The sequence below is a fragment of the Acinonyx jubatus genome, chromosome D3 (assembly GCF_027475565.1).
Source record: "Acinonyx jubatus isolate Ajub_Pintada_27869175 chromosome D3, VMU_Ajub_asm_v1.0, whole genome shotgun sequence".
Lineage (NCBI taxonomy): Eukaryota > Metazoa > Chordata > Mammalia > Carnivora > Felidae > Acinonyx > Acinonyx jubatus.
In genome coordinates, this window is record NC_069392.1 from 78,317,525 (window position 1) to 78,345,509 (window position 27,985).

The window sequence follows — 27,985 nt, forward strand, 5'->3', positions numbered from 1 at the left end:
GAGAGAGAGGCAGAGCGTGAGTGGGGGAGGGGCAGAGAGAGAGGGAGACACAGGAATTGACAAGGAATTGACTATATTCCTTATTGCTGTGCCTTTCATTCCCATGACTTATTCATTCCATAACTGGAAGGAAGCCTGTAACTTTCCCCTCCACTCATGCCCCCCTCTCCTTTTCTCTGATAATCATCAGCTTGTTCCCTGTATTTACAAGTATCATTCTGCTTTTTGTTTGTTTATTCATTGGGGTTTTTTGTGTTTTTGGGTTCCACATATAATGAGATCATACGGTATTTGTCTTTCTCAGTCTGACTTATTTCACTTACCATAAAATCTTCCAGGTCCATCCATGTGGTCGCAAATGGCAAGATCTCATTTTTTTTTGATGGCTGAGTAAGATTCCATTGTGTGTGAGGGTGTGTGTGTGTGTGTGTGTGTGTGTATACACACACATCTTCCTTATCTATCTGTCTGTTGGGAAACACTGGGCTGCTTCCATATCTTGGCTGTTGTAAATACTGCTGCACTAAACATGGGGGTGCAGGTATCTCTTCAAATTAGTGTTTTGTTTTCTTTGGGGAAATGTGTGTCATTTGAAGCCTCAAGTGCGTGGTCATTTGTGACAAATGCAGACCCTTTCGTCAGGGGACAATTGAGCTCTGTGGCCCAGACTTTTGAAAATTAAAGTTTTAGCAAGGTTACAGAAACCCAGCCCCCCCAGGACCCTGAGGCGAGGCTGCGGGCCTGCCTTGAAGGGGGATGGGAAAATATCTTCATCTCCTTCACACGAGCTTGCAGCGGGATGTTAAGACACAGCTGATTTCTCAATCACATGATCCTGTCACTCGGGAACATTTGAAGCCCTAGTCATGGGGCTCTCCTCCAGGACCCCTGGAACTGGCGGGTTTCTGCAGTGCCTCCATAAAGCTTGGGGCCTCGCAGGTCCAAAACCAATGCTTAGGGGCGCCTGGGTGACTCAGTCGGTCAAGCGTCTGACTCTTGATCTCAGCTCAGGTCATGATCTCCTGGTTCGTGGGATGGAGCCCCACGTCGGGCCCTGTGCTGACAGCCTGGAGCCTGCTTGGGAATCTCTTTCTCTCTCTCTCTCTCTCTCTCTCTCTCTCTCTCTCTCTGCCTCTCCCCTGCGTGTGCACAGGCTTTCTCTCTCTCAAAATAAATAACCTTTAAAAAACATGTTTAAAAAAGATAAGTGAAACCAATGCTTAAATAACTCATCCTTGGCTGGGTGAGCCTCTGTCATCTGGACTACCGAAAGTCTGCCGACCAGTTCTTCCTAAGAGGAGCTCCGATGATGGCCTCCTAAGAAGGGCTCCCTGGGGAGAGGCAGGGCTCATTGGAGACCCACCAGCAGGGTGAGTCTGGGCACAGTGCAGCTGAATGCGGGCACAGCAGGAAGGAGGGATGAGGTCCAGGCCGTTCATGCGGGGCGTTGCCTTGGCTGGTGTCTGGGCAGGACAGGGCTCCCGCTGCATACTGTCAGGCTGCAAGAACAGGGCATTAACAGGTAAGAATCCCGCTTATGGGGGGGAAACCTACAGCCTGTGGGTTAATCGTGCTTTGTTTTGCCTTCCTAAGATAATATTTCATATTTCTGGGGCGCCTGGGTGGCTCAGTCGGTTAAGCGTCCGACTTCAGCTCAGGTCATGATCTCACGGTCCGTGGGTTCGAGCTCCACATCTCACCGTCCGTGAGTTCGAGCCCCGCGTCAGGCCCTGTGCTGACGGCTCAGAGCCTGGAGCCTGCTTCGGATTCTGTGTCTCCCTCTCTCTCTGCCCCTCCCCTGCTTATGCTCTGTCTCTCTCACTCTCAAAAATGAACAGATGTTAAAAAAAATTTTTTTTATTTCATATTTCTAATGTACATGAAAGGAATCAATCCTTTCTACTTTTCTCGTCAAAACTTTAGGTCGTCTGGTTAAAGGCAAGCGTATCAGTGTCTCATTTCTGCTGTAACAAACGACCACAAACTCGGTTCAGAAAAACACAAATGTGTTATCTTCCAGTTCTGGAGATCAGAAATCTGAAACGGATCACGGGGCTAAAATCAAGGTGTTGACCGTTCCTTCTGGAGAGCTGGGAAGAACCTGTTTCCCTTTTTCAGTTTCTAGAGGCTGTCCAGGTTCCTTGGCTCGTGTCCAGGTTCCTTTCCTCCTACCTCTGCTTTTGTTGCCCCATCTGCCCTAACTCTGAGTCTCCTGCTTCCCTCTCTCACTTCTAAGGACCTTTGTGATCACGCTGAGCCCACTTGGATGATCTAGGATGATCTCCCCATCTCCAGATCTTTAACTTAATTACATCTGCATAGTCAGTTTTGCCACGAGAAGGATCATATTCATAGGTTGCAGGAGTTAGGACATGGGCATCTTTGGGGGCCATTATTCTGCCTACCTTAGCAAGCCAATTTACTAAGATATTTTTAGAACCTAGCTGTAGAACACCTGTTCATGGAATCTTCTTGAGGGAGCCTAGTGTTGTCCACAGATGCCTGGCATATACTAGTGACTCTTTGCTTCTTTCTCTCCTAGCTGTCTGTGTCCATTTGTTCACTCATGAGTCCTTCCTTTCCAATAGACAGTCAGTCCTTAGAAGCAGCTGTTGGAGATGATCCCATTGTGAAATTTCTAAGGCTCTTCACAAAGGGCCTCCAAGGACCTATGGATGAACAAGTTCTTGATTAGCCTCTAGCTTCCCTCCCCCAGGGTCTGAGGGCCAGCTGATTGGTCCATTACCAGAAAGAAAACATTCTTGTTTCTAGCTGATCAGAAACACACATGCTTCCAGAAGATGGGGCCAGACATTGCCTTATTTGTCCCTCAGTGTCCCCCCCCCCCATTCAGAGCTTTCTTCCATGTGCTCCTAAGAGGATCTCTGCTTTCTCTCCCTCCCTCCCTCCCTCCCTTCTTCTCCTTCCTTCCCCACCCCTTCCCCAGGATCCTGGCTCCATCCCGGCAGCAATCTACAGGATCACGAGGAACATTCATCCTGCACCATCCAGGAAGGCAGAGCTGGGTCCCTCCTCCTGGCCTCCTCAGCACAAGTCACAAGACTTACGGGTTCCTCAGAGCAGGACGTGAACAAGACAAGCCCTTCTCACCAGGGCTCTCACACTGACCACGAATGTGTATTATCCTATCGAATATGTCTGCCGAGCTCATCTGTCTTGCCAAGACTCTCTCTCCACAGGGGTAGGGCAGAGGAAGGAAGGCTTTAAGGGGAGGGGGCAGTTTCATTCTCCCACAAACAAACAAACAATTGAATAAATAATTGAATGAATGAATGCATGAATGAGTGATTGATCCCATGTCTTTAACCCCCTCCTATCTTCTTGTTTTGTTAACGTTTATTCATTTTTATTCTTTTTAATTTTTTTTTTAACATTTATTTATTTTTGAGACAGAGAGAGACAGAGCATGAGCGGGGGAGGGGCAGAGAGAGAGGGAGACACAGAATCGGAAGCAGGCTCCAGGCTCTGAGCCGCCAGCCCAGAGCCCGACGCGGGACTCGAACCCACGGACCGCGAGATCGTGACCTGAGCCGAAGTCGGACGCCCAACCGACTCAGCCACCCAGGCGCCCCTGTTCATTTTTATTATAGAGAGACAAGAGTGCGAGCTGGGGAGGGGCAGAGAGAGAGAGGGGGAGACAGAATCCAAAGCAGGCTCCAGGCCCCCTTGGTTGGGGGTTTTGAACCAACCAACCACGAGATCATGACCTGAGTTGAAGTGGACACTTAACCAACTGAGCCACTCCGGAGCCCCCCGCCCTCCCCCCCCCCCCCCATCTCATACCTCATAAAACACCGGAAACTTTGGTCTGACGAATTTGCCTTTACTGCAGAGATCAACCAGCACCCACATCTGCTTGCTTATGTCTCCTGCATCCAGTACATACCAACTTTCTGCCGTGACTTTGGCCTCTCAATATAGTGAGAGACGAGCTTGACTACGAGAGCAGTCTGTCTTCCCTTTTGGTATGCTGGCAACTATGAAATTCCAAAAATGTCAAGTTAGAAGGTTACTTCATAATTTATGCTCCAGCCATCTCAGTATTATTTTCTCAACTGTAATTGTCAAGGGCCCCACAACTGCTTCCGCCAAAATCTGTTCATTACCACACCAGTCACGTTTCTGGATATTAATTTAAATGCATAAAGCATGCTAGCACCTTCCTGCCAAAATGATGTGTTGTTACACGTTACTCTCAGTTAGCCCAGGCTAGCACATGCTGTGATGTCAAACCTGTGCCAGGAATATTCTCCTGTGATCTTTCAGGGTGATTCTAGGTGTCTGAGCAAAACAGAGTCCCCTCTTTGAGGAAAAAATCTCCCAGAAACAGACTCAGTGAGGCTCCTCTGGGAATTGCCTGGGCAGTAACAGCGCCTCTGTTTGACTAACCAAAACAGTCAAAAGTTCTGTCTTAGGAGGGGCGCCTGGGTGGCTCAGTCGGTTAAGCGTCCAACTCTTGATTTCAGTTCAGGTCACGATCTCACAGTCATGGGATCCAGTCCCTCATCGGGCTGAGTGTGGAGCCTGGTTAGGATGCTCTCTGTCCCTCTCTCTCAGCTCCTCCCTCTCCCACTCTCTCTCAAAATAAATAAAATGTTAAAAAAAAAAAAAAGTCCTGAGACTTTTAGGAGAGCAGGGTTCACTCTCCTGAAAATTACTTGGGGAAGGTGATTTCTAGTCTGTGATGTTTTACTAGAGGTCTTTGGGCATAGGTGGAAACAGGAAAAAAATCTCTGCTAGGACCGTGGATTTTCCAGTCTAGACTGAGACCATAAGTGGGTGTGGCTCCATAAAGTCCCAATTTATTTGAATATCAAGCTATGAAGACTTTGAAATCAATCATATCGGCTGTGGCGATTAAGGCGTGTCAAGTCAGCTCTGGTGTAATGACTACTTGTAACGCTTGCTGTCACAACCCCTTGATCACGAATGACACCCTCATTAGTAACCAAACCCAGATCCAGGTCTGCTAATGGCCAGCCTGCTGAAGTCAGCCCAGTCAGCACCCACTCCTCCAGCTAATGCATCTCTCTTACTGTTCTCTTTAATTTTCCTACATTTGTCTCCAAACTCTGACAGTTTTCCATTCATCACTACGACTTAGGAAAGGAAATGTGATGCATAAAATATAAAACTGGCAAAAACGTCAGAGAAGTCACCACTTAAGAAATGAAGCATGATGTTCTGCTTTGTGCTGACGAATGTTAACATAGGCTCCAACTTCTGACGGGGCCAAGAGGCAGAGACGGTCTGTAGGACATCCACAGGATTTCAGTTCTAAAGGATCAAGCAGGAGGTAAACGTAGCTAGGGTACCTGTGAAAAATCAGCAGTGCTTTCAAAGGTGGAGGCACAACCTTCTAGATTAGAACTGTCCCTACAGAACTTTCTGAGATGATGGAAAATGTTCTGAATCTGTGCTGTCCAATATAGTAGCCCCTAGCCACCTATGGCTATGGAGCACTTGAAATGTGGCTAGTTCCACCGAGCAAACGATTTTTACATTTTCTTTAATTGTAAGTAATTTGAATATTTATGTTTTAAATAAACATTCATTTTTGAGAGAGAGTGTGAGCGGAGGGGGAACAGAGAGGGAAGCGGACAGCCGCAAGCCTGATCTGGGACTCGAACTCACGAACCTGATCGTGACCTGAGCTGAAGTTGGATGGTCGACCAACTGAGCCACTCTGGTGCCCCTAACAATTTCAGTTTTTAAGTCGACATGTAATGAACATACAGTGCTATCTTAGTTTCAGGTGTACAACATAACGATTCAACGATCCTATTCATTACTCAGTGTAGTCACCATCTGTCACCAAATAATTTAAATGTAAGTAGCCACAGCCCAGAGTTAATTCATAAAGTCCTCATAGGGGAGAGGTGTGCACGTTTGGTCTGAGAGAATTGAGCTACGTCACACCTTGTGCGAACCTAACGATTTCTGTATGGCTGAAGCAGGCTCACATGGAGCCGAACCAGCATAAATGCTGGAGGCTGTCTTACCTGTACCAGGTGAACCTTCTTTCCACGTTTTGGAAGTTTTTGAGTGAAAACTTAGTGGAATGACTGGCTTTCATTTTTTGAGACACGAGCTCACTCAAGGAAAGAACACATCTTTGTATTCCCGGTATCAAACGCCGTAGTAGCAATGTAGTAAGTTAGCAACTTCTTGCTCAAAGAAAGCCAGCATCCCACCACTTTTCCTGCTTTTTGAAATTGGGTGGGAGCTTTGCCACCGGCCGGCCTGTGCCCTTGGTCAGGTGAACTTCCGGGCTATGGTCGTTGTGATGTGATGATTTCCAATTCACGCTTCGCCAGCCTCTCTGCAGCCATGAGAGCCTTTGCCAGAATCCACATACGTGAGCTCTCTGGATTGCCCGTGATTGGCTAGTATAATAGTGATCCTATAAAACGGGGAAATATGGTGAGTTTGTCACCCCCGATTGTTAGCGTTCACGTTCAGGGCTAAAACGGTAACGGCAGATTGCAATCTTAGGCCAGGAAGTAATATTCAGCTGTCTCCATCTCACATTCCACTTTCCTCCTTTCTCTTAAGTCATGACATCAGGTTTGTCACTGAGAGTTGTCACTTCTCTCTCGTGGATCTGGCTCTTCAGTCCACCCCTGCAAAGGCCCCCAGTGCCCTGGAACTTGTTCTTCTGAGCTCGGAGGCCTGCTGGCTGTTGCTCTCGTGCTCTCAGGACAGCGAGGCTGTCGGCTCCTTCCTCTCTGGGTTGCGCATCTCTGCGCTTATTTTTATTTTCCACTTCCCAGCAGCAAGATCATTTTCTGTGATACGGAAACAAAAGCGTTATTGACTAGTTCTGAGTAGCGCTGTAGTCCTTCCAGGCATTTACACTACCCGCTCCCTCAGGCCGTGAGTCGTCTTCCTGGTTCCGTGGCTCAGGTAGATCAACAAAGCCCTCTGAGTTGACCACGCATTTTTCACAAGCCCCAATCGCTGTAGTCTCTGAAACTTCCTGACATGGTTCTTGAAAGGGCCAGGTTCCTCTTGGATGGATGGCCATAGGGAAGTCACCCAAGGACCATTTGCCTGTAGGCACTGTCTTAGAACAATTTCTCTGTGCTGGGGACAACCCCTTGTTTCTATTTTCAACGGGTCCCCGTATTGACTGGCTGCTCTTCCAGCCGCCCCATCTGCTCTGTGCCAGGCTTCCTTCTCTCACTCAGGCATTACAGGGAGGGCCCCTCTGGACATCTTTCCTGCTCCCCTCCAACTCTAAATAAGGTCAGGAATATTTTTGAAATCATCCAAGGCAATTTAGTGCTGACAAGGGCAGGAAAAGTCAGGGGAGAGGATTAAAAGTAACAGAAAAATGATAAGAAAAATTTGACATCTGCGATTGTCATCCCTGGAGGCTATCATGACATGATTAGTCTTGCTCCTTCTCAGTCCCTCATGGGATCAGACGTTGGCCCTTCCCATCCCTTCTATCCCCTCGTTCATGTGTGGGACACTCCTGGGTTTCCCTCCCTTCCCTTTTCTTCTCTCTACCTTCCTGCCTTAAATGAAAGATGCAAAGGTTAGACTATTTGATCCATAAATCGGAAGTCCTCTCTAAATCTAATAACTTTTAATCTAATAACTTTTCTTTTCACGTAGTGTAGTTTACCTGAATCCACATTCCTCCTCCCATCTCTGTGCATGGGACGCATCTGAAAGCTTGCTGGGCAGCTGTACTGATTTTTAGAGACACCACCCCTCATCAGGATCATGTGGAATTCTCTTAATACTCAATATAACTCTCAGTGTGTGTATAAAATATACGGCCAACCCTTATTCACAGTGGTTATGATCCATAAGGGCACCATGAGCACTGAATCGGTGAATTAGGAACCACTGCTCCAAGGGACAATACACGGTTAGTTTTCTTCCAGTTTTGATCACATTTCTTTCATCAACTGGTCAGTACATGAATTGGCTTTATGTGTGTTTCTTTCTTTTTTTTTAAAGTCAGTTTATTTTGAGGGAGAGAGAGCAAGCACGAGCAGGGGGAGGAGCAGAGAGAGAATCCCAAGCGGGCTCCATGCTGTCAGCACAGATCCTGATGCAGGGCTCGATCCCACAAACTGCAAGCTCACGACCTGAGCCAAAACCAAGAGTCGGATGTTTAACCGACTGAGCCACCCAAGCGCCCCTGTGTGTGTTTCTTTTCAAAGACACCTTATTTAACATAGATTGTTAATTAATTACATTGAAGTCCCAACAGTAGCATTATAACTCAGGCCCAAAGGAGGCTTTTCCGGCACAAGTATTTTCCCCGGGAGGCACACCCCAGCCTTCCTGCCTCACCAGGCAGCGCTTTAGCTTTGTGTGTAGGGGCATTTTAAATGGTGAAATCAACAAAAAGCACAAAATGCAAGAAACACGACACTAAATAGATGGTGAAAAGGACACATGTTTGCAGCGTGGTGGCTAAAACAAGGAGATACAGCATTGCCTCATTCACCCTCAGCTGGGAACGCGTCACATCAAGTGGTTCAAAGTTTTGACCACTCTGCACATCTCAGCAACTGACCACAAAAGCACAAGTGTCAATTTGGGGGTTATAAGTAAATTTTAGTGAGTAGGTGAGTTCACAAATATGAATCTATGAGTGATGAAGATCAGCTGTATACACACAAGCACAGACATCCACTCATACACACACACACACACACACACACACACACACACATCCACATACATGACTCCCAGGCAGATCTCATCTGTCTCTGTTGTAACTACCAGGGCGAGGCGTGATGGGAGCCAGGGATCACGTCCGGCTCAGCGCTGTGCACACCATACTTTACGCAGCGCCTGGCACATTGTCCAGTAAGGCCAAGCCCACACTCACAGAGACTCTACGCTCCCTCCACCATCTACTCCAGAAACATAGCCCACAACGATTAGATGTGATTTTATAAAAGCTGCCAAGGCCATTTTAAAGTTGCTCATCACGTCTTCACCTACTTTAGATACATAACTTTTATTATGATTGGCCCACTGAGGTAGCTCTTTATGGATCAAAAGCACACATTCATGTAGTTTCCAAGCCGAGAGTGTCTATCGTATATAAGTAGCTTGTTGATTCGACCACCATCTGGGATCACTGTGGGACTTTTATCCCCCACTTTTAATAAAGTAATGAACAGGGTAGTCCATTGGCTCCGTTCTGTGTGTTTTAACTCACTATTAATGTGGCTATGGCTCTATAGGCATTTGGGCTTGGGGGGCCCAAAGAGGGGAAATGAATTCGAAAATGTGTTTGTTAAAAAGCTCAAGATCTTTTGGAGGAGAGAAAATAGGCGTATTTCCACCTAGTGGCCAAAAACAACATGTGGTAACGTTGAAACGGGTCTGGACCATTAGGTATTTGTCTCTATACCTAAACGTGAGCTGGTCTTCTTGTGAGGCAAAGGTTGGGGTGAGGAAAAGGAACTAGATGGGTCAAGGGAAATCTGTCAGGATGGCTGTGGAAGATATTATATGAAGGCAGTCCAATATAAGCTTTCAGAAACTCGAAACTGAATTCCAGCTTCACCACTAAAGAGCAAGGTGATTTGGGACAAGACACTCCGCTGTCCAGTCTCAGCTTTCTCACCTGTAAAGTGGAAATGATACAGCATAAGCCTATTTTAAGAATTAAATAAAATGATGCATAGAAATCAATTAGCACAGGGGCGCCTGGGTGGGTGGCTCCGTCGGTTAAGCGCCGACTTCGGCTCAGGGCATGATCTTGTGGTTTGTGAGTTCAAGCCCCGCGTCGGGCTCTGTGCTGACAGCTCAGAGCCTGGAGCCTGCTTCGGAGTCTGTGTCTCTCTCTCTCTGCTCCTTCCCCACTCATGCTCTGTCTCTCAAAAATAAATAAACATTAAAAAAAATTTAAAAAAAAAAGAAATCAATTAGCACAGTGCCTGGCACATAGAAGCAGTCAGTAAGTGACAGGCATTGTTGTTATGTCTGTTTGAAAGGAGGGATGACAGCACTTATGTGTTGCAAACACGCATGCATTACCAGTAACAAGCCAACAGGATTGTAAAAATTGTAAGGAATAAGAATGTTCTATGCTTTGGTGCAGTAGGATCTATTGAATTATCTATCAAATAGATAATATAGGGGGTGCCTGGGTGGCTCAGGGGTTAAGCATCCGACTTCGGCTCGGGTCATAACTCATGATCTCACGGTCCTTGAGTTCCAGGCCCATGTCAGGCTCTGTGCTGACAGCTCAGAGCCTGGAGCCTGTTTGGGATTCTGTGTTTCCTTTCCTCTCTGCCCCTCCCCCACTCGTTCTCTCTCAAAAATAAACATTAAAAAAATTTTTTTTAATGCATAATGTAAATAAGAGAGAATCCTAGATAAAATGACTGAAACTTTCTGTATATTTCTACTTGACTCTATTTCAGTGGAAATGCACAAATAATGTTAAATGGGTCATATTTCTTTCCTATCCATCCACCAAAAATAAAGGGCAGTAAGTTAATGACAAATGTAAATAGAAGATGTTCCAAATAAATAATGGGCCCTTACTGCATTTTCAAGGAAATGGCACATGTTTAAAATATATTTCCAGGGTGACTGGGTGTCTCGATCGGTTAAGCATCCGACTTTGGCTCAGGTCATGATCTCCCGGCTCGTGAGTTGGAGCCCCACATCGGACTCTCTGCTGTCGGCACAGAGCCCGCTTCAGATCCTCTGTCTCCCTCTCTCTCTGCCCTTCCCCTGCCTGTACACTCTCTCTCTCTCTCTCCCTCTCTCAAAAATGACTAAACATGAAAACTTTTTATGAAATAGATTTCTAATCTTATCAAATTAACAGTATGTGATGTCAGGGTCTTGTCTGGTGTTGCATTCATAGCCTCTGGTAACAGGTCTGGATGCGTGGGAACGTGGGAACTAGAAAAAACAACCCCCAGCCGCTCTGAGGACTCCCTGCCTCCGTGCTCCCTCCCCACCCTTGAAGCCAGTGTTGGTCTTGTGGTTTCCGCCTGCTGTTGTCCCTTCCTATTTCTCATGGGTTGAATGTGTCCCCAGAAAGATATGTCAAAGTCCTAACCGCCAGTACCTGTGAATGTGACCTTCTCAGGAAATAGCGTCTTTGCAAGATAGAATCAAGATGGGAGTTGACTCTGAAGGAGGCTGAGCCCCTAATCCAATTGACTGGTGTCTTTATAAGAAGAGAGAAGAAACACACACAGAGTAGCAGGTGAGGACCCCAGCACACTCAGGGAGGACAGGGTGGGAGGACACCATGTAATGCTGGAGGGAGAGGCTCACGTGTCCTGCCTACAAGCTAAGGAAGACCAGAGATGGCCGGAAACACCAGAAGCTGGAAGGGAGGCTCAGAGCCTTCCCTCACACCTTCAGAGAGAGGATCGCCCTGCTGACACCTGGATCCTGGACTTTCAGCCTCCAGGACGGGGAGAGGATACATTTCTGTTGCTTTAAGTTATCGGTTTGTGGTACTTCATTAAGGCAGCCCCAGGACACAAATAGACTATTCCTCCCAGAAGGTCTAGGGTGGCTGGGTGGTGGGAGTTTGAGCAGTTTTTAATTCCCTGAAATTCTAACCCTATAAAATTATAGCAGGCTGCCTTTAAAGGAGAGGGGCAAGAGGGGACTAAAATCATTTGTGTTCAGAGCACATTGGGCAACAGGTGATGTAGAAAGAAATTGAACATGCAGAACCTCGTACAATGTCAGCCACTGGAGGGGTGGGGGCAGACGGGGATCTTCCTCTCTCCAGGGCCGGGAGCCAGCTTCTGAAGCCTGGGATGCCAGCTGGTCTGCCTGTTTTCGTGAGGACAACATGGATTTAATCTGCCCGTGCCTGATCTTACACGGAAATTTCCAGGACATTTGCGTTGTCCTCTCTTCTCCTTCCCCACCACTTTCCAGCAGCCAGGGACTCCATCCCAGTGTAAGAGATCCACTCTGCCCCCCCTAGTCAAGAGGAAATGGAACTCAAGTTGGTAGGCTTTGAACTAGCCTTGCTCGATTAACATACACCCTGCTTACCTCCACGATATGTGAACTCGGCTTATTTGGACTGAGGAAATGCCCAATCATCCCATTGACACAGAGCCTAAAATAAGAAGCAAATGCCAGACTCCTTACGCAAAAGGGACTCCCCTGGCACCATAAAGCTTGTAATGGAAAATAATTCCGCTAGATGGAGCTCTACTGAAGGTTGAGCCTTGACCTCATGTTCAGTATCGGCGGTTATGGGAGCAATTCCAGAATGAATGAGAGGATCTCAAGCAGGACTACCTGCGACCTGGGACAAACTTAGAAGAGGATTTTACTCATCCTTAACGTTTGATGTAACCTTCAGATTAGGCAGAATTCTGGCTGCTTCCCTCATTAATAGTCTCACCTGTGAGCAGGTTCCTTCTACCTCCCTACCCTGGAAGGGCTCAGGATCCACACACAAGCAAACCACAAGGACAGATGGAAATAAGTCAGAGGAGGTTCTCGGGGCCCAGGGGCTTAATACAGGGGGCAACCCCCAGCCAGGTTAGCCTGGTGCCTGGCATGGAGGGGTGGGGTGGACAGAGAAGGCTTCGCCAGCATCTCATCAGTGGATGCCATCTGGCCCTTGCTGGACTGAAGGGACGCTCTGGGCCTGTTAACAACCTTCTAGGACACTCTAAGTGATGGGATGGATTGACGGACATGGTTGAGTGCATTTCTAGTTGGACAAGATAAAGGGCCTGAACGGACTTCTCCCATAAAGATCATTGTAAGTATTTTAACACTGGCAGTTCTGCTGGGCATCAGGTAAAAACAAAGGGGACTAAATAAAGAGTAGTAAAGCTCTGAGAAGAGCTCTCTGATGCCACCACCATGTACCTTGAAAGAGGCCTCCCCTTTGCATTAGCCATGGAAGACTTTTCTTCCATATATATATATATAATGAATCAGTGATTCATCACTTACATTCAACACCCAGGGCTCATCCCAACAAGTGCCCTCCTTAATGCCCGTCACCCATTTAACCCATTCCCCCCACCCACCTCCTCCTATAGCAACCCTCAGTTTGTTCTCTGGATTTAAGAGTCTCTTATGGTTTGCCTCCCTCTCTGTTTTTTATCTTATTTTTCCTTCCCTTCCCTTATGTTCATTTGTTCTTTTTCTTAAAATTCCACATGTGAGTGAAATCATATGTTTATCTTTCTCTGACTGACTTATTTCACTTAGCATAATACTTTCTACTTCCATCCACACTGTTGCAAATGGCAAGATTTCATTCTTTTTCATCACCAAGTAATATTTAATTCTACACACACACACACGCACACACGCGCGCGCGCACACACACACACACACACACACACACATACCCCACATCTTCTTTATCCACTCATCAGTCAATGGGTATTTGGGCTCTTTCCATAATTTGACTATTGTTGATAACGCTGCTATAAACATTGGGGTACATGTGCCCCTTTGAATCAGCATTTTTTTATCCTTTGGATAAGTACCTAGTAGTACAATTGCTGGGTCCTAGGGTAGTTCTATTTTTAGTTTTTCGAGGAACCTCCATACCGTCTTCCAGAGTGGCTGAACCAGCTTGCATTCCCATCAACAATGCAAAAGAGACCCTCTTTCTCCGCATCCTCACCAACATCTGTTGTTGCCTGAGCTGTTCATGTTAGCCCTTCTGACAGGTGGGAGGTGGTACCTCATTGTGGTTTTGATTTGCATTTCCCTGATGATGAGAGATGTTGAGTATCTTTTCATGTAAGACTTTGCTTTTTCGAAGTGACAAAGCGTCCTTTGAATACCAGCTTCATGACATCCTCCTCATCCTCAATTTCCCCCACTGTGAGTTGGCAAGAATAGTTCTTTCCTTGTGGTATCGTGATAAGGTTTGGAAATAACACCTGGAACTTTCTAGCAAAGGGGCTGGCATATAGCGCGTCCTCAATAAATAACTTTCTCCTTCTCTTCCTGCTGCTCTTCTCAGAACTTAGGAGCAGAGGGGCCCTAGAAACACAAGAGGTTGATGTAATGATTACGGATGAATCACCGAAGCGAAGCTGCGGAATACCTTGGCACAGATTTTTACCATAGGCGCATCTAGAGCAAGTTCCACTCTACCTCGCCAGCGTCGGTGCTGATTATTGGGTTATGACAGTGGGGAGGCGAGGGCGGGGCGCCCTGCTGTCTCCCGGTTTGCCCGCTGAACGGACCTAAGCACGGACCCAAAAAGTCAAAGCCAGGTGTGCTGACCTCCCCCAGATAGTCGGCACAGGTGCCTCAGCAGCAGCTGCACATTCTGAGCTGTCCCCGGGACATTGTGCAACAGACGAATCGGATTTAGGGTGCCTTCCCTTTCTTCTCCCATATGCCTTTCTTTCCTCGCCCATCAGAGTTACAGTCCCCCGTCTTTCTGCCTTTTTGTCCTCCGTCAAAACTTCACCTCAGGGAAAAAATTGATTACCAGCAACTTTAAGTCAACAGACATTCGTGAACTGCTCTCTCTCTCCCTAGACAGGAGTTTTCCTCATTTATTCACCACCGAGAAGGTGGTGCAAATGTTTTGGAAGGCAGGGATCTTCTGGGGTCCCTGAGATCACCCCCCAGGGCACCTCTGCTCTTCCCTCTCTCCAGGATGCTGGAGGCACGGTGCATTTGCAAAGGCGTCCTCGGTAGCAGGTGGAGGTTTGTAATCGTTGGGTACCAGCTACTGGCGTTCCTGAAAAATGGCAGCAAACATCCATAAACAAACATCAGAGATGAAATACAAAACGCTTGGCATTTGGCAATATTTTTAAAACAGCGTTTACCAGTGTCTTGCCTCTTTGCCAATTGTTAAAGTTGCCAAGTATCTCTGTAAAATTTGGCCTGGCCCCCCACCTCTCAAATTATGACCTTGGCTCAAGGAAAACATGATGTGAATTCAAGCAAGCCAAATGTATGCTTGCGTTTGCCAAAATATCCTGATTTTATTCTACTCCTTTGTCAAACGCGTAAGGAAAGGGTGGCCTTAGGATGTGGGATAGATGCCTGGCTTTGACAGCCGGGAGGCCAAAACAGGGGTGGCCAGCGTGGAACTCCCTTAGCCAGCATTCTGGGCTCCCTCTTCCGCAGAAGGAGCTGTTAATCAATCTCAGCCTTTGTTCTCATGGGGCAGGGACAAAGCCTCACAATCCTTCCCAATGCGGCTGCTTGAGAGTGGGCGCTGAGCTGAAAAGTCTCATTAGAGTTTAACGTGGGCGCCCCGTGGGAAGGTCAGAGCCATCTACCAGTTGTGAAGTCCTTTAAGCCACCTACCAACTGAAGGGTAGGTGTTTCAAAAGAGGCAACGGGTTGCCCCGAAAATTCCTCCCAACTCCACTGTTGGCTGATGCCTAAAATTCTGTCACTTGACCATCCATCCCTAGAGTCCTTAACCTTAATGCCTACAGGGCAGACCCTGTGCTAAGTGCTATGTTTATAGGAAGCAAGACCTTTGCTTTCTGCACGTATCACACAGCCTCAGGTGGGTAGGGTTTGAGAAGGAGCCAGGGGGAGCATGGGAGGCAGAGGATTTAATCCCTGAGGGAGAAGAGAACAGAAGGAAGGCTGCAGGGCTAAAGATTTCCCTCCCTGTCCTACCTCGGGCTGGCCTTCGGTTAACACAAGAGAACGTGAGTAGAAGCTGACATTTCCCCCCAGAATCATCCAATGCCCGTATCCAACAGGATTCGGGCAACTCTCCCTTTGGGCAGAAGAGAAGCAGGTGCAAATATCTGCTGTGTGATCAAGTCACTGGAAAAATGTTAAGTATCTGTGCTGGTGCTGTTGTTACAAAATTATATATTGTTGTTTTCTCCTTGTTATTACAAAACTATATATTGTTACTCCCTCTGAAAGAGTGAGTGTTACCTTTACAGGACAGAAACTCCCAGAATGCTATGCCTGCTCCAGCACCGGGCCTCCCGTATTTCAAACCTAGAGTGGATTCTTTTTAACAACTCCCGTACCATTCACACAGTAAGTTGAATAATATCACGAATTTAAAGAAATTCGGCAGGGAATGAAATTTTTCTTTTATTGCACTTCACATACATAATCATGGAAGTTAAATAAATTAATGAATAATAAGTAAATAAATAATAGTACATTACCAAAAAAGGGGACGGGAGTAAAGACGTCTTTTTTTTTTTTTTTTTTTTTTAAGGAAAGGGAGATCTTTTGCCTACATGTCAGTAACAAATAGAACATTACAGTTTTTGTCTTTGAGACATGTCTACACATTTGACAATGATTTCATCAAAATCGATCCTGAATTGTCCCCTTCAATAGGCACATAGCCAGATTTGCCAATGTGTCACATAGTTCATCGGGGAATATGTTTTGCTCCTTTTAATTGCTAAAGTTTTCTCTCCTTTTAAAAATAGAAGTGTAGCTGACATACGCTGAAGTTTTCCCTATAACAAGAGGCATCTAAGTCGAGAAGGAAAGCCTTAAACATAAAGATAAATTTGGCAGATACCCATCCCATGTCACAGCAAATTCCAGAAAGGGCAATACAGTTCACATCTTTGTTTCTTTGTTTCTTCAGGACCAAAGAAAGCTAGCAGCTCTCAAGTGTCTTCACCGTGGACAAACTTTCACCAAACGCCCATCGCCGGCAAATGTATCACAAATTTCTATTGTATTTGGGTCTCAAGTTTTACACGTGCAAAAACCAGAGAAAGTATCCAAAAGACGGCAAATAGGGACTTGTCTGAGCCGTTGTGTTCTTGTCCAGTTCCTAGAGAAAGTGATTCGGGCTTCAAACACTGCCCTTTGAATTTCATCAGGCAATCTAAGACTGGAACCTTTGGTCATTTCTCCTAATGTTTCTTCCCTAAATTTGATTCTTTTATCTATTTCCTCACTTTGTTGTTGTTGTTGCTTTGCAGAAGTAATTGTCCTCTCCACAGTTTGTTTGCACTGACCTCAAGGAATCATTTTAAAGTGTTGTGTGCCTTGTTCAAGGTGGATTCTGCCAGTTTGCAAATATTTTTGTATCAACTTCTTGTCTGGGTCTTCAAGGCTCCCATTGTTTCCTTCTCAAAGGCTATTTGGCAACAAAGGCGTGGCAAAGTGAACTTCCAAGTGGAATACAGCGTTTTTTAAAAGGATAAAGAATAAGAATGTGCTAATTTAGGCTTAAGGACATAGTGCTAAACTCAACAGTAAGCACAGTTGTCTAGAACTTGGACCAACGAAAGATTATTCAGGGCAGAATGTTGGATCAGTAACGTTACTTAAGATTTGCCAGTGCAAGGTTATAGTGAAAAACAGACCAACTTTCAGATGGCTTTGCTAACGGTTTTAAATTCTCTGCAGACAATGACCCCTTCGTCTCTTCCTGCACCAGGCAGAGCCCTCCCACTGCCCACCTTTTAACCCACAACCTTTATGTAGAAGAGTCACTGCCTCCACACTGGGGTTCGGATCTCAGGCACATCCCCTTCTGCTGTCACAACCCCACAACTTCTTGCTGTCATGCTGGTTTCCTTATAGAGGATTAAACAGATGTATTTATTTTTTTAAATAAAGTTTATTTATTTTGAGAGACAGAGAGTGTGGGAGGGGCAGAGAAGGAGGGAGAGAAGGGATCCCAAGCAGGTGCTACACAGTCAACGTGGAGCCCGATGCAGGGCTTGAATTCACGAACCTGAGCTGAAATCAAGAGCTGGATGCTTAACTGACTGAGCCACCCAGGCGCCCCTAAACAGATGTAAAAACCGAAATCCCACAGGTTGATTTTTCTCCCGTTCAAGCTGCAACCCCTTGCCTGGGAAGGGACCCAAGGATATCAGAGTCCAGCCCCCACTCCTCTAGGGTCAAGGCCAGCTGTTCGCAGGGAATACGGGGTTCCTTCTGGGCCTTCCCTCCTGCTCCCTGTACATCCTCTTCTTCCTGGCATCTGCAAAGTGGGGTTCTTGTTTCTTTCCAACCACTAATTACCTTTGGGATCCTGGAACAATGACTTTTCTTCCTGCTTCCTCACAAGCAGACTTTCAACTGAGTCATTTGTAAGCCTCCTTCTAATGTCCCCAGGCGCTGGCTGTGAGGTCAGATGACTTTGGCCGCCCATCCAGGGCTCCTGCACATGATGCCAGTGCAGTGAAAGGTCAGCTCCTGGCGCCCCCTCTCTCACACTGTTCCCTGTGCCCCATCCCCAGGGCACCGCGGACCCTTCAGACTGTCACGTTTCCTTGTTTGGCATTTTCTGAACCGTTGGGCTCTGGAGACTTCCAGATGTCTTTCTGTAACGGTCAGAGCGGGATTTCCTGGGCAAAATGTTTCCTCTGCAAACATTCTTGTTTGTCGTGGCACTGCCCTCAGAATGTGCAGGAAGGATTTCTAAAGGACAACTCCAGGGACGCCTGAGTGGCTCAGTCAGTTAAGCATCTGACTCTTGGCTTTGGCTCTGCTCATGATCTCATGATCGGTGAGTTCAAGCCTCACATCTAGTTCTGTGCCGACAATGGAGAGTCTGCTTGGGATTCATTCTCTCCTCCTCCTCCTCCTCCCCCTCCTCTTCCTCCTCCCCTCCCCCTCCTCCCCTCCCCCTCCTCCCCCTCCTCTTCCTCCTCCTCCCCCTCCCCCTGCTCTTCCTCTTCTTCCTCCTCCCCTCCCCCTCCTCCCCTCCCCCTCCTCCCCCTCCTCTTCCTCCTCCTCCCCCTCCCCCTGCTCTTCCTCTTCTTCCTCCTCCCCTCCCCCTCCTCCCCTCCCCCTCCTCCCCCTCCTCTTCCTCCTCCTCCCCCTCCCCCTGCTCTTCCTCTTCTTCCTCCTCCCCTCCCCATCCTCCTCCTCCCCCTCCCCCCCTCCTCCCCATCCTCCTCCCCATCCTCCTCCCCCTCCCCCTCCTCTTCCTCTTCCTCCCCCTCCCCCTCCTCCCCCTCCCTCTCCCCCTCCTCCTCTTCCTCCTCCCCCTCCTCCCCCTCCTCTTCCTCTTCCTCCTCCTCTCTCTCTCCCTCTTAAAATAAATAAACTTAAAAACAATAAAAAATAAAAGACAACCCAGCCTGTACATGCCACGCACCAACCAGCGGTGGAAGATAGGGATGGAATGGTTATTCCCATTTTACAGATGGGGCCCTTGAGTTCTTGAGGGTTGAAATGCACTGCCATGGTGGCGCACGCAGCAGAACTGGGACTAAAACATTCCCATCCCCGATGTCTTCGTTACTCCTCCAAACCCACTCCAAAGAGCTGAGCTCAGGCTTGGCCCACGCCCAGTCATCCCAGCGATACAACCGCTACCCAGCATGCACTCGGCTGCGGAGTATGAACAGATCCCGCGCCTTGCCTCCAAGAATTTATGTTTCGAAAATCACAAGATTTGCACAGTGAGCATGAAGATGTCTGTAGAAATAGAAAAAAGGAGTGAGAATATAGCAATCGCTTATTTTTATGCCTTCATATGTTTTTCTATCAGGACATAAAAATCTCTTACCTCTATCTGGCAACAACATATTTAGGAAACGGTCCCCCCGAAAGCTATAGATCAGGGATGACAAATGTGTGACATGTGCCCTCGTAGTCCCTGGGGACCTTTGTGGTAGATGGTTCCCCCCCCCCCCCCATCATGGCTCTCTTCCCACTTAGCACAGATGCGGCCTCAGAATCCTTCCTAACACAGCCCGCTGCTTAGGTACATAATTGACACATGATTTCGAACGGTGGGCCAACCTGGGATTTGCTGTCCTGTTACACATCTGAGGCTTATTATTCTAGAAAACGTAAAAAGAGTGAAATTTGGGTGGTCTTCCCTTCCAGTGGGCTGCTGCTTGGTATGTTTTCTCTTTTCTACCCCTCCCCCCACCCTTTTCCCCAGCCCCCAGACAAAGTGCTCAGTGCAGCCGATGGCCAGGCGCTGGGTAACCATGGTTCGAAACAGAAGTTCCACACCTGAGACACGTAAAACGTTTGTAGAGTGACAGCGGTTTACAACGTAAATGATTCCTTTGCAAGGCACACCTTCCCACCCACCCCTTGCAGACTTCCTGGAGCAGGTGTTCTTTGTAAAAGACCCCACCCCCCCCCACCCACCAGCCAGATGATTCTAATGTTCCCCACCCCCCTAAGAATTGGAGCTTGAGAAATTATCCTTCAGAGATATCTGCCATGTCTCGGAGGATTGAGTCTTGAAGAGTGAGTCAAATTGCTTGGAAATTATTTGTCGAGAAACTCAGCCGTAGGAATACGGTGGTGAGGGAGGTATGTTGAGCACCAGCTGTGTTCTTTATCTCCTTGCATGGCATCCACTCCCCCACTGTCAACATTAGTGACTTCCAGGACCAGGAACGTTATAAGGAGCCTCAACCCCTGTGCTGGGTTCAATAACGTTTCCCCCAAATTTCACGTCCACTCGGAACTTCAGGATGTCGTGAAGGGTAGGGTTGAGGTGAGAACATACAGGATTCGGGTGGACCCTGAATCCAACGAGCGTGTCCTTAAAAGAGAGACACGCAGAAGAAGACCATGTGACTACAGAAGGCAATTGCAGTAATGCGTTACAAGCCAGGAAAAGGCACGGATAGTGAGCAACCACCAGCAGCCAGGCACAGGCACGGAAGGATTCTCCCCAGAACCTTCAGAGGGAGTGTGGACCTGCCACGGCTTGATTTGGACTTCTGGCCTCTAACACTGTGAGAAAATGCATTTCTGTTACTTCTTTTTTAAAAATGTTTATTTATTTATTTAGAGAGACAGAGACAGGGGATCTGAGGCAGGCTCTGTGCTGACAGCAGCGAGCCCGATGCGGGGCTCGAACTCACAAACTGTGAGATCACAACCTGAGCCAAAGTCGGACGCTTAACTGACTGAGCCACCCGGGTGCCCCCGCCATTTCTGTTATTTTAAGGCGCCAGTTTGTGGTAATTTGTTACGGCAGCCCTAGGAAACGAATACACCTTCCAAATGATAAATCTCCCAATTCTTTAAAAACATTTTTTAATGTTTATTTATTTTTGAGAGCGAGAGCAAGCAGGGGAGGGGCGGGGGAGGCACAGAATCCGAAGCAGGCTCCAGGCTCTGAGCTGTCAGCACAGAGCCCGACGTGGGGCTCAAACTCAGGAATTGCGTGACGGTGACCCGAGGCAAAGTCAGCTGCTTAACCGATGGAGCCACCCACGCGCCCGGCTCCCAATTCTTTACTCAGGCTCTGCTCTGAGGAGAAAGGAAACACCAGCCAAGATATCACACCTTCCTGGGTGTAAATCTCCCTGTAGCGCAGATGGGGAACCTGAGGCACAGTCTTGCCCACAAAGCAGCGATGGGCTTCGTGGCTGGCAGGAGGTCAGTGGTTGTGCGAGAGCCGAGAGGCCACAGCGGCCCCGTGGGCTCAGCGGCCCAGCAAACGGAGGTAACCCTGTGGGCTACTGGGTGTCAGAAACAGAGTCTCAAAAATGCAAAACGTGAGACCCTCTGTGAGCGATGGTTGTAGACCGTGGGAAGAGCGGGGGTGGGGACCTCGGCCGGACAGGTCTGTAACGGGTTCTATCACCAGACACCTGACCTCCTCGCGTGATCCCTGGTCGTGAAGATACCGTCCATCAGGCCGCCCTGCCTGAGAAAACGGCTTTAAAAATCAGCTGCTCGGAAGAGAATACGAAAGTATTTCTCTTTCTCTTGTTTGAAGTTTTTCAATTCACTGTTTTTCGAGAGCTCCTAGATGCAGCTCTTCTTTTTTTTTTTAATTACATTTCTTTATTTTTGAGAGGCAGAGAGAGACAGAGCATGAGTGGGGGGAGGGGCAGAGAGAGAGAGGAAGATAGAGAATCCGAAGCAGGCTCCAGGCTCCGAGCTGTCAGCACAGAGCCCGACGCGGGGCTTGAACCCACGAACCGTGAGATCATGACCTGAGCTGAGGTCGGACACTTAACCAACTGAGCCCCCCAGGCTCCCCCGAGAACCGCTCGATTCTAAGCTCGGGCTCCCAGCTGGCGGGGGCTGACCCCTGAAAACTTGAGGAAGGGAGGGATCAACAGAAGCAAATGAAAAGGAGGACAGAGCATCTGCCAGCAGTGTCTTTGCATCCCTTGGGCCTTCCGTGTGTTGCCCTTTCCCTCTACCTTCTTCCCCGGGACAAAGCTCACTTGTGCCCTGCTCATCTGCCTCTTTACTCCTCTTATCTCGCTAAGGATGACTCAGAGGCACTGCTGGGCCAGGGAAGTTCTGCAGACTGGCGTGGTAGCCATTGGATGTCTGTAGCAATAACATGCAGCTAGAGGAAGGCCTTTGTGCGCCAGGAGAAAAGGCAGTGAGACCTTTGGCTGTGGGTTTCCAAGAAAGGCAGCGGCTATTTCATGCCGCACAAAGGGCTGGCTGGCCCAGATAGATAGAAACCTTGGGACTGCTCACATCTCCTTCCTGGTAGCCTCCCCTGCCTAGCCCCGTAACAGAAGGAGCTACCCAGAAGCACAGAACACGGCTGAAACATTACTGCCTTCAGACGGGTTCTAGGAAGGGCCATTTTGTATTCTGTAGATGTGCACCAAACCTATGCTTTGTTTTCACCATTCCTGAACCGTATTTTGATAAATTAGAGTGATCTGGGGGGATGTATTCCAAATAGAGGTTAGTTCCTCCCCACCCCCACACCCCGTCCCGGGCATCACGTTTCCCAGGATGCTGTAGAAATTCAGTGATGCAGAAGGATGGTACCTTTTAAAAGTCGGAAGAGGCCCAGGAAAACTGCCATACAGCAGGGTGGGGAAGAGGGGTCAGTAGCCTCTGGGGTGTATGGGCGGAGCGATCCTGACCTGCTCTTGACCTACACCCAGATCTTCTACAAACTATTAATTCCTAAGTAGCTCTCAGCTGCAAAGTCATCCCTCCCTGGGGCTCTAGTTAGCTCACCGGCAGGATGGGCAGGGAGTCCTCTGTGATCACCCAGGTCCCATCTCTTCCTAATATTTCCTAATCTTGAAACCCATTTAGCACTCAGGTTACCCTCAGATGCCCAGTGGTCCTCTTGGATGGCTCAGACTCCTCCCAGCCCTGAAAAGCTTGCAAATGAAAAAGCAGAGAACTTGTAGCTCGCTGGTCTCCCCTTCCCAGCCAGCAAGCTTGCAAAACAGCCCCCCTTCCTGAGGAGTGGGGAAAATGAATCCGTTAGAAATAAGAGGGCGACAGCTCAGGTCAGGGAACAATTGACAAGGGGCACCTTCAGGAGGGCTGTTAGAGAAGATGAGGCCTGTGGATTTCCTCCCCATAAATTGTCACAAAGTTGTAGACGCAGACTAATAATCGTGTTGTCTACTATGTTGACTGCATCAACTGCAGCTGGGAAGGGGCGGGGAGAGAAAACTACTACGGTCAGCTTCCAATTATGCTACGGTAACTGTTTAAACTTTATTGAGTAAATAATTATCTCTGGGAATTTAACAAGAAACAAAACACAGCATAACACCCATTAGTCATCTGTTAGAGGTCAAGGCTTAACTATATATTTAACACGTGTTTTTTTGGTTTGTTTTTTGGGTTTTGGTTGTTGTTGTTGTTTTAATTCACCCTGGTTCAGCGTAAGTGGTGAGCTAATCATACCTCCAGGGGGTAAATGACTAGTTCTTTGGATAAATTGGGTTTTTGTTTTCATCTCTTCTTAGAATCTTTAGGGTTTGTGATTTATTTTGAACCAAAGGCAAGAAGGGAATAGAATATGCAGGTGTCTCGAGGTGACCCATGTGAGAACCAGGTGTGGGGGTGGGGGGAAACAAGTCAGGTGGGTTCTCCACGGGTCCAGTGCCCAAGGACCCAGAGAGGTGCGTGAATGTCGCTTCGAACAAGAAGGGAGGTATACAGCAGAGGTTTGGACACACTGAATGGTCTTTTAAAAAGAGTAGTTAGCGAGCCCTCTTATAATATCTGTGCTGGGCTCGAAACAAAGGCTCCGTGGACAATAATGGCAGATTCAATGTTGTGATAAAATGGAGAGATGGGAATCTTTTTCCTTTTGATCGTAAGAAGTCAAAGCCTATGTGCGTGGCTGGTGTTGACTCTGCCGTCGATTCAGAGGACGGCTCTCTCTGACTGAGAAATTAAGGAATGGGTCATCATCTGGGGCCCTGGCCTCTGAGGTAAGGTTTCCTACTCTTGGTCACGGTTACATCTGGATTCTCTTCCCACCCGGGGCACATTTAGGGAGTTGAAATTGCCATGGCCAGAAATGCGGGCGGTTACGGTGACTTGGGGCTAAACAGTAGAGCTCTGTCCTGACCCAGTGCGGGGTGGGGGCTGTGGAGACTCTGGAGGGAGGTGCCAGAGAATTCAGAGGTAGGACCCCCTGGCGAGATGGAACACTATGTATTCTCGTGCTTCGAACAGGTTCAGATACAGCTGAGCCATTTGCTAGTGACGGGGCAAGAACTTTCATGAAAAGGTTGGGCTACCTGTGGATTTCCTCATCTTAAGGACACCACTCCCTGAAGAACCCTTTTGGTTTGCAACTAAGCCTAATTCCTTGCGGGGAAAGAAGAAAAAGTGTACAGAGTTTGTGCTTCCCTTCATCTTTGTTGGCTAAGCCATCTGGTTCTAGTTTGAATCTCCAGGGAGTGTGCGCTGATTGGCCTGGGTGCTACTCTAGGTGCCCCTTCCCTGGCCAGCGCACCTGTCCCCCAACTGCCTGGAGCTGTTTCTCTGGAGAGCTGGCCTGGCACACGGAGCCTGCCTTGCTTGGGGGGATCCCCTCTGCCCGCAAGCACCCTGCCCCATGCAGGAAGCACCCTGTGACTGACCAGCCCCTAGGGGCCAATGACAGGAGGACATCAACATGGGACAACTCTGCCTTGCAGTTCGTGTTCCAGAGCTTTCTTCAGGTCGAGTGACCTTAGGTCTCAATAATTCCCTAGAGAGTTTTGTGCTCTTAGGGGTCATGGTGGCCTTCTAGCCACAATCCTGCATTTAGGAGCAGAGGCCCGCTCCTCTCGCTGGTGAGTGTGGTGCTTAAGATTTACTCCAGCTGTGTCCGGAGACTGGTTTCTGTCCCCCTTAACCAGCTAACCCCGGCGTGCAGCTTTGTAGGGGAACGGCATGGGAGCCAGCTGAGGCCTCCGACTCCGGGAAAACAGCCCGGTCTCCCAGAAGAGAGACCAAGGCCAAAGCTTAAGGCAGTAATAACAACTTTGATTTATAATGAGAACTATTTGTACATAATTACTGAAATATCGATTGCACATTCAGCAGGGTGCTTAAATTAAAGACAAACCAAATCTGGCGACAGCACCGAAAGAATCTTCTTGCAAACGGTTGCCGTTTAGCCCTTTCCTACAATAATCTGGTGGGATTGTATAGAGTGCAGTTCAATTTACTGAGCATTGCCTTCAGTGATGACGGCTCCTCGTTGTGCTTGAGGGGTTCCCAGTTGAAGGCAGAAAACAGTTACCATGATGCAATGTCAGTTCTATGTAGGGCAGAGTGAGGTAGGAACAAGGATGGGGGTACAAATCTGGCGGAAGGGATCAGGGAAAAGATCAAAGGTGGACCAAAGGGAGGAACAGACTCTGGACACGAGAGAAGACCCGTCAGATAAGCCAGCATGGAAGGAGCTTTAGGGATTGCTCTCAAGCCACATTTTACAGCTAAATTCAAATATAAATTCATAACCATTAACTTCATATGGGCCTTTGAAGTGTGATTGCTGCCTGGTATATGCGCTCTTATTCTGCAAACTTCCCAGGACCTGCCTCCCGTTACCTCTTAGACGCCCCCCCCAGCCCCCCACTTTTCCACCCACACTGACCTCTGCTAAGGAAGTCAAATACAGCCGGTGCACCCTACCTCTGAGCCACGGTATTTGCTGTTCTCTTTGTCCTTCAGTGGTCTTCCCCTTCAATATTCTCATGGGCTGCTCCTTCCTCCTTTTCAAATCTTTACCCACATGTCTCGGCGAGGTGTTTTTCTGTCCTTCCTATCTAAAATACGGCTCTGCTCACACCCAGTATTCTCTATTCTCCTTCCCTGAGTTATGTTCTCAAAATATCATGCTCTGTATTTTACTGACTTGTTATAATCTATTCTGTAACCTATGTGTGCACAGCGACTTTCGTCTGTTTTGTCCGCTGCTGTGGTCCCCCAGCCTCCAATGGTAGCTGACTTGTGGCAGATATTAAATACGTATTTGTTCAAGGAATAAAGTGACCTCCTCAGCTATATTTTAATTTGCTGTTTCACCCACTCAACACGGTGCATTTTTTTTAACTTTCACATTTCTATTTTTCATTTTTTCACATTGACTTAAAAAAAAAATTTCTCCCCCCCAAATCCTCCTGGTCATTTTTTTTAAATTTTTTTTTTTTTAACGTTTATTTATTTTTGAGACCGAGAGAGACAGAGCATGAACAGGGGAAGGGCAGAGAGAGAGGGAGACACAGAATCCAAAATGGGCTCCAGGCTATGAGCTGTCAGCACAGAGCCTGACGCGGGGCTCGAACTCACGGACTGTGAGATCATGACCTGAGCCGAAGTCGGACGCTTAACCAACTGAGCCACCCAGGTGCCCCGGTCATTTTTTTTTTTTTATAGTTTCTTATAGCTTGCCTATCTTTATGATTTTTCTTTCTTTCAGTCTTTACATACTGGACACATTGTCACTTTATATATTTTTGCATCTGCTCTTTTCATTACCTAAAGGAAGGAGGTTGTATTCCGTGACGCATAATTTCTACTGATTCTCACTCATGGTGGCCTGTTTGCTTGTAGGTTTCAGGATCTTTGATTGGTTGATCCTAATGTGGGGGAAATCCTGAGGGCCTAAGATGGGGCTGCTTTGATCCTGAGAGGACGTGAGTCTGCTTCTACTGAGGGCGGGGACCCCGTCTGAGTGTAAATGCAGGAGTCTCCATTTCTCCTCCCCATCACCTTTGGCTGCTGGCCTGTTCCTACCCTCGTCATTGCGTCATTACCATCATTACCGCGCCACCCCTGGCCTTGGAGCTCAAGGCAATCCCGCCTCCCGCATTCCCTTGTTCCCCAATGTTCCTCCTACTCTAGATCCCTCGCACTTCCCCTCCCCCCATCACTTAACAGGATCCCAACAATGCCATAAAGAGCCTGTTTTACACAGGATTCGTTGTGCAGCATACGATACTGCTAGACGCAATCCAGGATTTCCTTCTGCTCCCATGCACGTCTGCATAATTATAGACTCTTGTTTGCCAAAGGCGGGCCGGAGCGGTCTCATGACTCTTGCTGTCTCTCAAGCAGGGCACCTGGGAAACAGTGTCCCCTCTGTAAGTCCTGATTTGCCGGTTAATAGGTAAGCACCCAATCAGGCAAATTAACATGCTTCACAGCTACCCCCCTTTAAGCGCATGCTCTAGTTCCGTGCAGTAAGGCCGTTCCTAATGATCCACACTCACGTTCTGGAGAGAGCTTCCCTGCGTTCGCTCCCGAGGATTACTGCAGTGTTGCTGGTACGATTTTCGCCCACTGCCACCTCCAAACCTATTGCCAACTGTGGTTTGGAGCGGCTGGGCCAGCATCCCAGAGGCCTGTTTGTTTGTCCTAGTATTCATTACTACTTGGCTCGCGCCCCATCTGCCAGTGCAGAGTTATTTATATCGAATCGGAGAAGTCCTGGTGAGCTTCCCCGTGTAAGTCACATCCTCAGAATGTCTTGCATCCCCGAGGACTTGGCACGTGGGATCCTCGCAGGAAACCCCTCCCTGGTGACCCAGGGGGAAACTCCTGGTCTCCCTGGGAAGTGGCAGCTGGTCCAGCCATCTGCTTGGCTGATAAGGCCTTTGCATCTCGGTCAAGAGCGCTGGCCCACAAAACCTGCAGTGGAACTTGCCCAAAGAGGTGGTGACAGCTGAGTCACAGAGGATAGCATTGAAACTGCAGTCCTGGGGGATGGAGAGAGCCTCCCAGGAGTGGAGCCAGGGTGCTGAGTCATGCCCCTCAGCCCCGCGTTACGTGCTGTGTGTCAAGGCTTCCAGAAGAAGGGGACGCTGGCTGCAGGTCACCAATGCTC

General features: G+C 48.1%; 1 long non-coding RNA gene across 9 annotated transcripts; it reads right to left on the reverse strand.

Annotated features, from left to right (window-relative positions):
• On the reverse strand, positions 1-27,924 carry LOC106985118 (uncharacterized). Of its 9 annotated transcripts, none has more exons than XR_008291540.1 (5): positions 27,372-27,924; positions 27,073-27,221; positions 25,792-25,925; positions 6,024-9,625; positions 1-1,499 (listed from the first exon to the last, which is right to left on the reverse strand). It is a non-coding gene; the product is annotated as an uncharacterized LOC106985118 (long non-coding RNA). The 9 variants fall into 9 exon arrangements; XR_008291541.1 differs by lacking the exons at positions 1-1,499; positions 6,024-9,625 and adding exons at positions 13,340-14,722; positions 17,400-17,516 and having other exon boundaries at positions 27,372-27,844; XR_008291538.1 differs by lacking the exons at positions 1-1,499; positions 6,024-9,625 and adding exons at positions 13,340-14,722; positions 17,415-17,516 and having other exon boundaries at positions 27,372-27,843.
• Positions 27,925-27,985: the final 61 nt, after the last annotated feature.